We start from the raw sequence: 7,321 nt of genomic DNA, 5'->3' as shown, positions 1-7,321 counted from the left end.
CCTTCTTGGTCCTGTATTCTGTGTTGTTCTCGGCAGAGCTCGTCACTACACTTCCACTGGATCCGCCATCTTTTTCCGGACGCCCTAAATATTAGTTTGAAGATGATGTCACCTTTCAAGGGATGATATATTACATCTTGGCGTCCTGGTGTGGTGCTGTGCTTTAATGAGCTGTACTGGAAAGTTGTTTTTAACCACAAGGTTGGTGGTTCAAGCTCACCAGCTGGTCCTTGGAAACCCTATATAGGGTCATACTCGGTCAGAATTGACTTGACAACAATGATATTATATCTTATTTGCATCTTCTATAATATCTAAAACCAGAAATGTTTCATTAGAAAATGGCTGAGTGGTTGTTGTTGTTGTTGTTAAGTGCCATCGAGTCGGTTCTGACCCATAGCGACCCTGTTACCCTTAAATATTCCTTTTCCTATTTGAGGGCATCAACATTCATTTAGTCATATTAGAAACTTCGGCATTACTTTTACACACCTTATTTTTCTGTATCATCCACACTAAATATAGAGCCAAGTCCTATTTTGTCATACTGTTCATACCGTAGTTGGTTGCCATTGAGTCTATTCTGACTTCTGGTGTTTCCATGTGTGCTGAAGAGAACTGCTTTATAGGTGTTTTCAAGGCTGTATATTTTTGGAAGGAGTTAGCCAGTCTTGTCTTTTGAATACCTCTGGGTGAGGTCAAACCATGTATCATTGCCTTATTTTAGACCCCCAATGAACAGTCTACAAATGACAACAATCTCCTCAATACAGCCTTAACCCCCTCTCATAATTAATTTGGAGTCCTGGTGTGGCACTGTGGGTTAATGAACCAGACTGCAAAGCCGTTTGAACTGCAAGGTTGGTGGTTCAAACTCACCAGTTGCTCCTTGGAAACCCTATACAGGGTTGCTATGGGTTGGAATCGACTCAACGGCACTAAACAACAACAACAATATTTAATTTAATCAATGCATTAATTTCATCATGCAAAGAATTATCAAATGGTTTCTCTACCAGGTATTGTATTGTGTTCTGGACATGCAAAAATGAATAACATGGATATAATGTCTGCTTTCATAGAATTTATAATTTAGTGGTAATATGATTATGAACCCAGATGAAGAAAAACAGAGGCTGTCAGGGATGAGAAGGACCGCTCTGAGGCTAAATTAATCTTTCTAAAGACCAATCCCCATCATCCTTAAAAGCTGTCATTTGCTCCCAGTTCCCCGCAGAATTAAATTCAGACTATTATAATGGCTCACACAAAAAATGTTTGTACCCTAATGTCTTAACACAATACCAAAGTCAGAGTCTCAACAAATGTTAGTTTAATGATGACTAAAGTTAGTTAATTTTGAAACAGAATGTCAGATTTGTTTTTAAAAAGATTTTTTATGAAAAGGAAAACAAAATGCTTCCATCAGTTTTTTTGAGACCAGATTGCATTTAACACTTTTTTTTGTCATTGAAAAACATTACTAGAATTTAACTGAAGTATCAGAAATACACTATTAGTATAATGTGTAAAACATTGCTTTTCTTTGTGGTAGTATAAGTCTGTAGTAAGGGTAATAAAAACAGATTGACATTTGGTCATTATTTCTTATCAAGGGTGTTTTACTTGTAATGCTATTTGACAGCTATATTCTAGGTCTGACAGCACTGAACCAGCTTAATTCCCACTGAACTACTCTAAATAGGCAGTATTGCAATCAGTTTAACAACCCCTGGAGGCAATAAAATCTCTGCTTTGAAGGAATACTCAAGGGGAAGAAATCTAAGATTTATAAAGGGCAGCAAGTATTCAAGAAAGGGGCAAAGTTTATGTGTGAGCCTATAATTGATGTTTCCTTTGTTGGAAAAGAAAGCTTGAGGATGCTTTAAGAATTAATCTTTAACAAGTTCTAATCTGCACTAAAAGGAGCTGTGGTAGCATAGTGGTTACGAAATGGGCTGCTAACCTCAGGGTCAGCAGTTCGAAACTACGAGCTGTTCTGCGGGAGAAAGATGAGGGTTTCTGCTCCCGAAAAGATTTAAAGCCTCGGAAACATTGTACAGGGTCACTATGAGTCGGAACCGACTCCATGGCACATAACAACAACAATCTGCACTACCAAGTATGCTCAGGATTAGTAAAAGGGTTATGTGATTCAGTGAGTTGAGCTGCTTCCCGCCAACTGAAAAAAAATTGGAGGGGGTCCTAGAAGTTTGAAGAAGGAAACTTTAAAATTAAACTGGAAGACTTCAGTCATGTCTCTATGATATCTATGCCAAAAGGTCACCATCAGTATAGATACGGGTTGATTAGCATTTATGACTGGCTCAGGGTTGTTGTTGTTGTTGTTGTTGTTGTTGCTAGGTGCTATTGAATTAGTTCTGATTCATTGTGACCTTACACACAACAGCACGAACTCCACTACATGGCCGTGTGCTGTTCTCACAATCCTTGTTACACTTGAGCCCGTTGATGATGCCACTGAGCTAATCCATCTCATTGGGGGCCTTCCTCTTTTTTGCTGACCATACAATTTACCAAGCATGATATCCTTCTCCAGGGACTGGTACCTCCTGATAATATGCCTGAAGTATGAGAAATGAAATTTTGCCATCTTGACTTCGGAAAAGCACTCCAGCTGTACTTCCAACGCTGATTTGTCTGTCCTACTGGCAGTCCGTGGTATCAGGAGGATGTGGACAACAAGAAAAAAAAATTGCACCTTTATCTCTGGGAACCACCGATATATTTCTGCAATGTCAACATGTTTTCTTGTCTTTGGAGCAGCTCACAAACCTTAAGATGGCTGTGCCATATCTGATTGGCTGGCACAGGTCACCAGTCTATCTCCTTTTTATTGCCACGTCTGTTCAGCTTTCTCTCCTTGTAAGTATTCAGTCCACTTCTCTGTACCTACTTCTGAAGTTCAGGGTTCCAGGACTATCATCTGCATCTGTTTTATTTGGTTTTCCTTTTCTTTGTTGTTGAGGGTCCATCCAGCCTTTCTGTCTAGTCCTCTACCTTGCCAGCTCCTTCCTCAGAGTCTGTTCTGACATAGATTTTGATCTTCGTTTCTCTCCTGTCTTTTAATGACCTTTCACTTTCTTCCTGCATGATATTCTTGATGTCATCCCACAACTCTTCTGTTCTTCAGCCATTAGTGTCTTGGTGGGATATATTTAAAATTGAATATTGAAGCATGAGGAAGAGCACCAGTAGCACTGTGGATTAATGTGTCAGATTGCAAAGTCGTTTGAATTTCAAGGTTGGTGGTTCAAGCTCACTAGCTGCTCCTTGGAAACCCTATACAGGGTCGCTATGGATTGGAATTGACTCGACGGCACTTAACAGCAATAACAACAGAACTGGAAGATGAGCCTCTCAGATTGAAAGGCACTCAAAACATGACTGGGGAAGAGCTGCCTCCTCAAAGTAGAGTTGACCAAGATGATATGAATGAAGTAAAAGTTTCAGGACCTACATTTGCTGATGGGGCACAATTCAAAATGAGGAGAAACATCTCTAAACGTGCATTAAAAATAAGAACATGGAATGTACAAAGTAAGAATCTAGGAAAATTGAAAGTTTTCAAAAATGAGATGGAACGCATTAACATTAATATAGTAGGCATTGTTGTAATTGTTGTTAGGTGCCATTGAGCCCATACCAACTCATAGCAAACCTATGCACAACAGAATGAAACACAGACTGGTCCTACTCCAATCTCACAATTGTTGTTATGCTTAAAAGTTCCATTGCTGCTGCCACTGTGCCAATTCATATCATTGTATTTCTCTTTTTCTCCTACATTCCACTTTACTGAGCATAATGTCCTGGACTGGTTCCTGCTGGTAACATGTATAAAGTATGAGAAATGAAGTCTTGTTATCGTGGCTTCCAGGAAGCATTCTGGCTGTACTGATCTGTTTGTTCTTTTGGCAATCCATGGCACTTTCAATATTTTCCTGCATCACTGTAACTCAAATGCTTCAATTCTTGTACTGTCTTCCTTATTCACTGTAGAACTTTTGCATGCATATGAGGTTACTGATAGTACCATGGCTTCAGTGAGGTACACCTTAGTCCTCAAACTGACATTTTTGCTCTTGAACCTTTAAAGAGGTGTTGTGCAGCAGAGTTGCCTACTGAAATACGTTCTTTGATTTTTTCATTGTTGCTTCCATGAGTATTGGTGGTTGATTTGAGCAAAATGAAGTCTTTGACTTCAATCTTTTCTCCTTTTATCTGATGTTATTTTAAATTCTCTTTGCTTTCAGCAAGCAAGGTGTTATCATCTACATATCACAGATTGTTAATGAGTCTTCCTCCAATCCTGATGCCATGTTCTTCTTTATATAATCCTGCTTCTCTGATGCTCAGCATACAAATTTAATAATTATGGTGAAAATTTACAACCCTAGAACAAACCTTTCCTCATATAAAACCATTTAGTGATGTTCAAAGACCACAGCCTTTTGTTTGGTTGTACTTCATTATAAAAAGGAAAAAAAAAATTCTCATTACTGGACCAACAAATAACAAGATAAATGGAGAAAAGATTGAAGTTGTTATAGACTTCATTTTGCTCACATCAACCAGCAACACTCAAAACAACAGCAGTCAAGAAATCAAATGATGTATTGCATTAGGCAAATCTGTTGTGTGTAAGCCCTCTTTAAAGTGTTCAAGAGCAAAGATGTCAGTTTGAGGACTCAGGTATGCTTGACCCAAGCCATGGTATTTTCAATAACCTAATATGTGTATGAAAGTTGGACTATGAATTAGAAAGACCATAGAAGAATATTTTTGAGTTATGGAACTGGAGGAGAGTATTAAAAGTACTATGGACTTCCAAAAGAACAGCAACAAAAAATCTGTTGGAAGAAATACAGCCAGAATGTTCCTTAGAAGTCAGATGGCCAGACTTCGTCTCTCATACTTTGGGCATATTATCAGGGGGTCCAGTCCCTGGAGAAGGATATCATGCGTGGCAATGTGGAGGCTCAACAAAAAAGAGGAAAACTCCCAACGATATGGATTGGCACAGTGGTAGTAGCAATGGGATCTAGCATAGCAATGACTGACCCAGGACCAGGCAGTGTTTCCTTCTGTTGTGCATAATTTCACTATGAGTTGGTACCCAGTCGATAGCACTTAGCAACAGCAACAACATTATCAGTATCCTATTTTGGCTTTTGTGGGCTTGCTTAAAGTTTTCAACTTCAGGCTGAACTTGCAGATAGTCTTTTCCACAGTTGGCCCATGGCCTTGTTTTGGGTGATTATATTGAGTTTTCCTACTGTCTCTTCCCATAGATCTAATCAATTTGAATCCTGTATATACCATCTGTTGAGGTCCTAATGCATAGTTATATTTTATATTAAAAAGGGTATTTGAAATGAATAAGTCAGTGGTCTTTCAAAATTCTATCATTGATCTCCAGCATTGTTTCTATCAACAAGGCCATTGTTTCTATCAACAAATTCCAACTAAGATCCTTCTTTGTTTCCAATTTTTACATTCCAACCACCAATAATTATCAATACATTCTGATTGCATACTTGGTGAATTTTAGAATGAAGAAGTTGGGAGAATTCTTCAATTTCATCATCACTGACTTTAGTGGCTGGTGTGTAATTTGAATAATAGTGGTATTAACTAGTCTTCCTTGTAGATGAATGGATATTATCCTATCACAGACAGCATTTTACTTCTAGAAATATCTTGATATGTTCTTTTTGATAATGAATGCAACATCAATCCTCTTGAATTTGTCATTCCTGGCATAGTGATCCATATTGTCGGATTCAAAATGGTCAGTACTTGTCCATTTCACCTCATTAACGGTTAGGATATTGATCTGTATACATTCCACTTCATTTTGACAACTTCTAATTTTCCTTGATTCATACTTTGTGTAGTCCACATTCTGATTTTTAATGGATGTTTGCAGCTCTTTCTCCCGATTTTGTGTTATGCAACATCAGCAAAGGAAGGCCTTGAAAGGTTTGCTTCATTCACGTCTACATGGTCAACTCTACTTCCAGGAGGCAGTTCTTCCCCAGTCATATTTTGAGTGCTTTCCAACCTGAGGGACTTACCCTCTGGCACTGTATCTGACTATATTCTGCTGCCATTCATAATGTTTCCATCTTCTGGCACGACATCTTACAGTGCTCTGTTGCTATTCATAGGGTTTTAAGTGAATAAACATTGTTAAGTGGTTTGCTGTTCCTTCTTCCTAGTCTAAGTCTGGAATCTCCCCTGAAACTTGTCCACCATGGGTGATCCAGCTGGTACTTAAAATACTCATCATATAGCTTCCTGCATTACAGTAACATGCAAGCCACCATAGTACAATAAACTAACAGATGTGTGGTGGAAAGATAAGTTAGTTAAGATGAGTCTTGCTTTGAATCTCTGTTCCCATCACTTTTTTATTTTTATTTTTTTTTATTTTAAACTGCTGTTGAGTCATTTCTGACCCTGAATATGTTTTCCAAGGCTGTAAATCTTTAAGGGAGCAGAAAGCCTCACCTTTTTCCTGGGTTTGAATGGCAAATCTTGTGGTTAGCAGTTCAGTGTTTATCCTACAGAACCACCAGAGCTCTTTGCTTCCATCACTACTAGCTGTCTAGCCTTGGGCAACTGTACCATCATTCAGTTTTCTCAACTGTAAAATGGGATGGTAGTTCTTACTGAATAATTAACAGTAAACAAGACAATAAAATCTTCCAAACCTATTGTTGTCAGGTCAATTCTGACACATAGCAACTCTATAGGATGGAGTAGAACTGCCCCATAGGGTTTCCAAGGTTTTGTAAATCTCTACAAAAGTACATTGCCTTGTCTTTCCCCCTCAGAGAGGCTGGTGGGTTTGAAGCATCTTCATTACAGGAAGCAGCCATGCACCAAACCACTCTGCCACCAAGGCTCCTTCCATACAAAGTAGGGTAGTAACTTAAGAAGTGCATCTAACTCAGTGTGGGCCACACAGAAAGAGCTGACTTAATTGAGATTTTGTTTATGTGCCAAGCAATTGTGCCAAGAGCTTCATTCTACTTGACCTTACAGTCATTATATGAGGTGCACAGTACAAAGAATACTCTGAGGGTGGAGGAGACTCAGATAAATTAGTTGGAATACATTATTTTGAAATAGTAATCAACTTGCTACTTTCCTGTCTTATGATCAGTTGCTAGGGGCCTTGGCCCTGAAACTTTGAACTTCTCTACTACTTCACTTCTGGGTGATCTGATCTCATTCTTGGTGCAGTAATAGGAGCAGACACTACTGCCAAAGCTCCAGTAACACCTGTTTT

The sequence above is a fragment of the Chrysochloris asiatica genome, unplaced genomic scaffold, assembly GCF_000296735.1.
Source record: "Chrysochloris asiatica unplaced genomic scaffold, ChrAsi1.0 scaffold00002, whole genome shotgun sequence".
Classification (NCBI taxonomy): Eukaryota; Metazoa; Chordata; class Mammalia; order Afrosoricida; family Chrysochloridae; genus Chrysochloris; species Chrysochloris asiatica.
The sequence above is the reverse complement of the archived record's forward strand: the minus strand, read 5'-3'. Positions refer to the sequence as shown.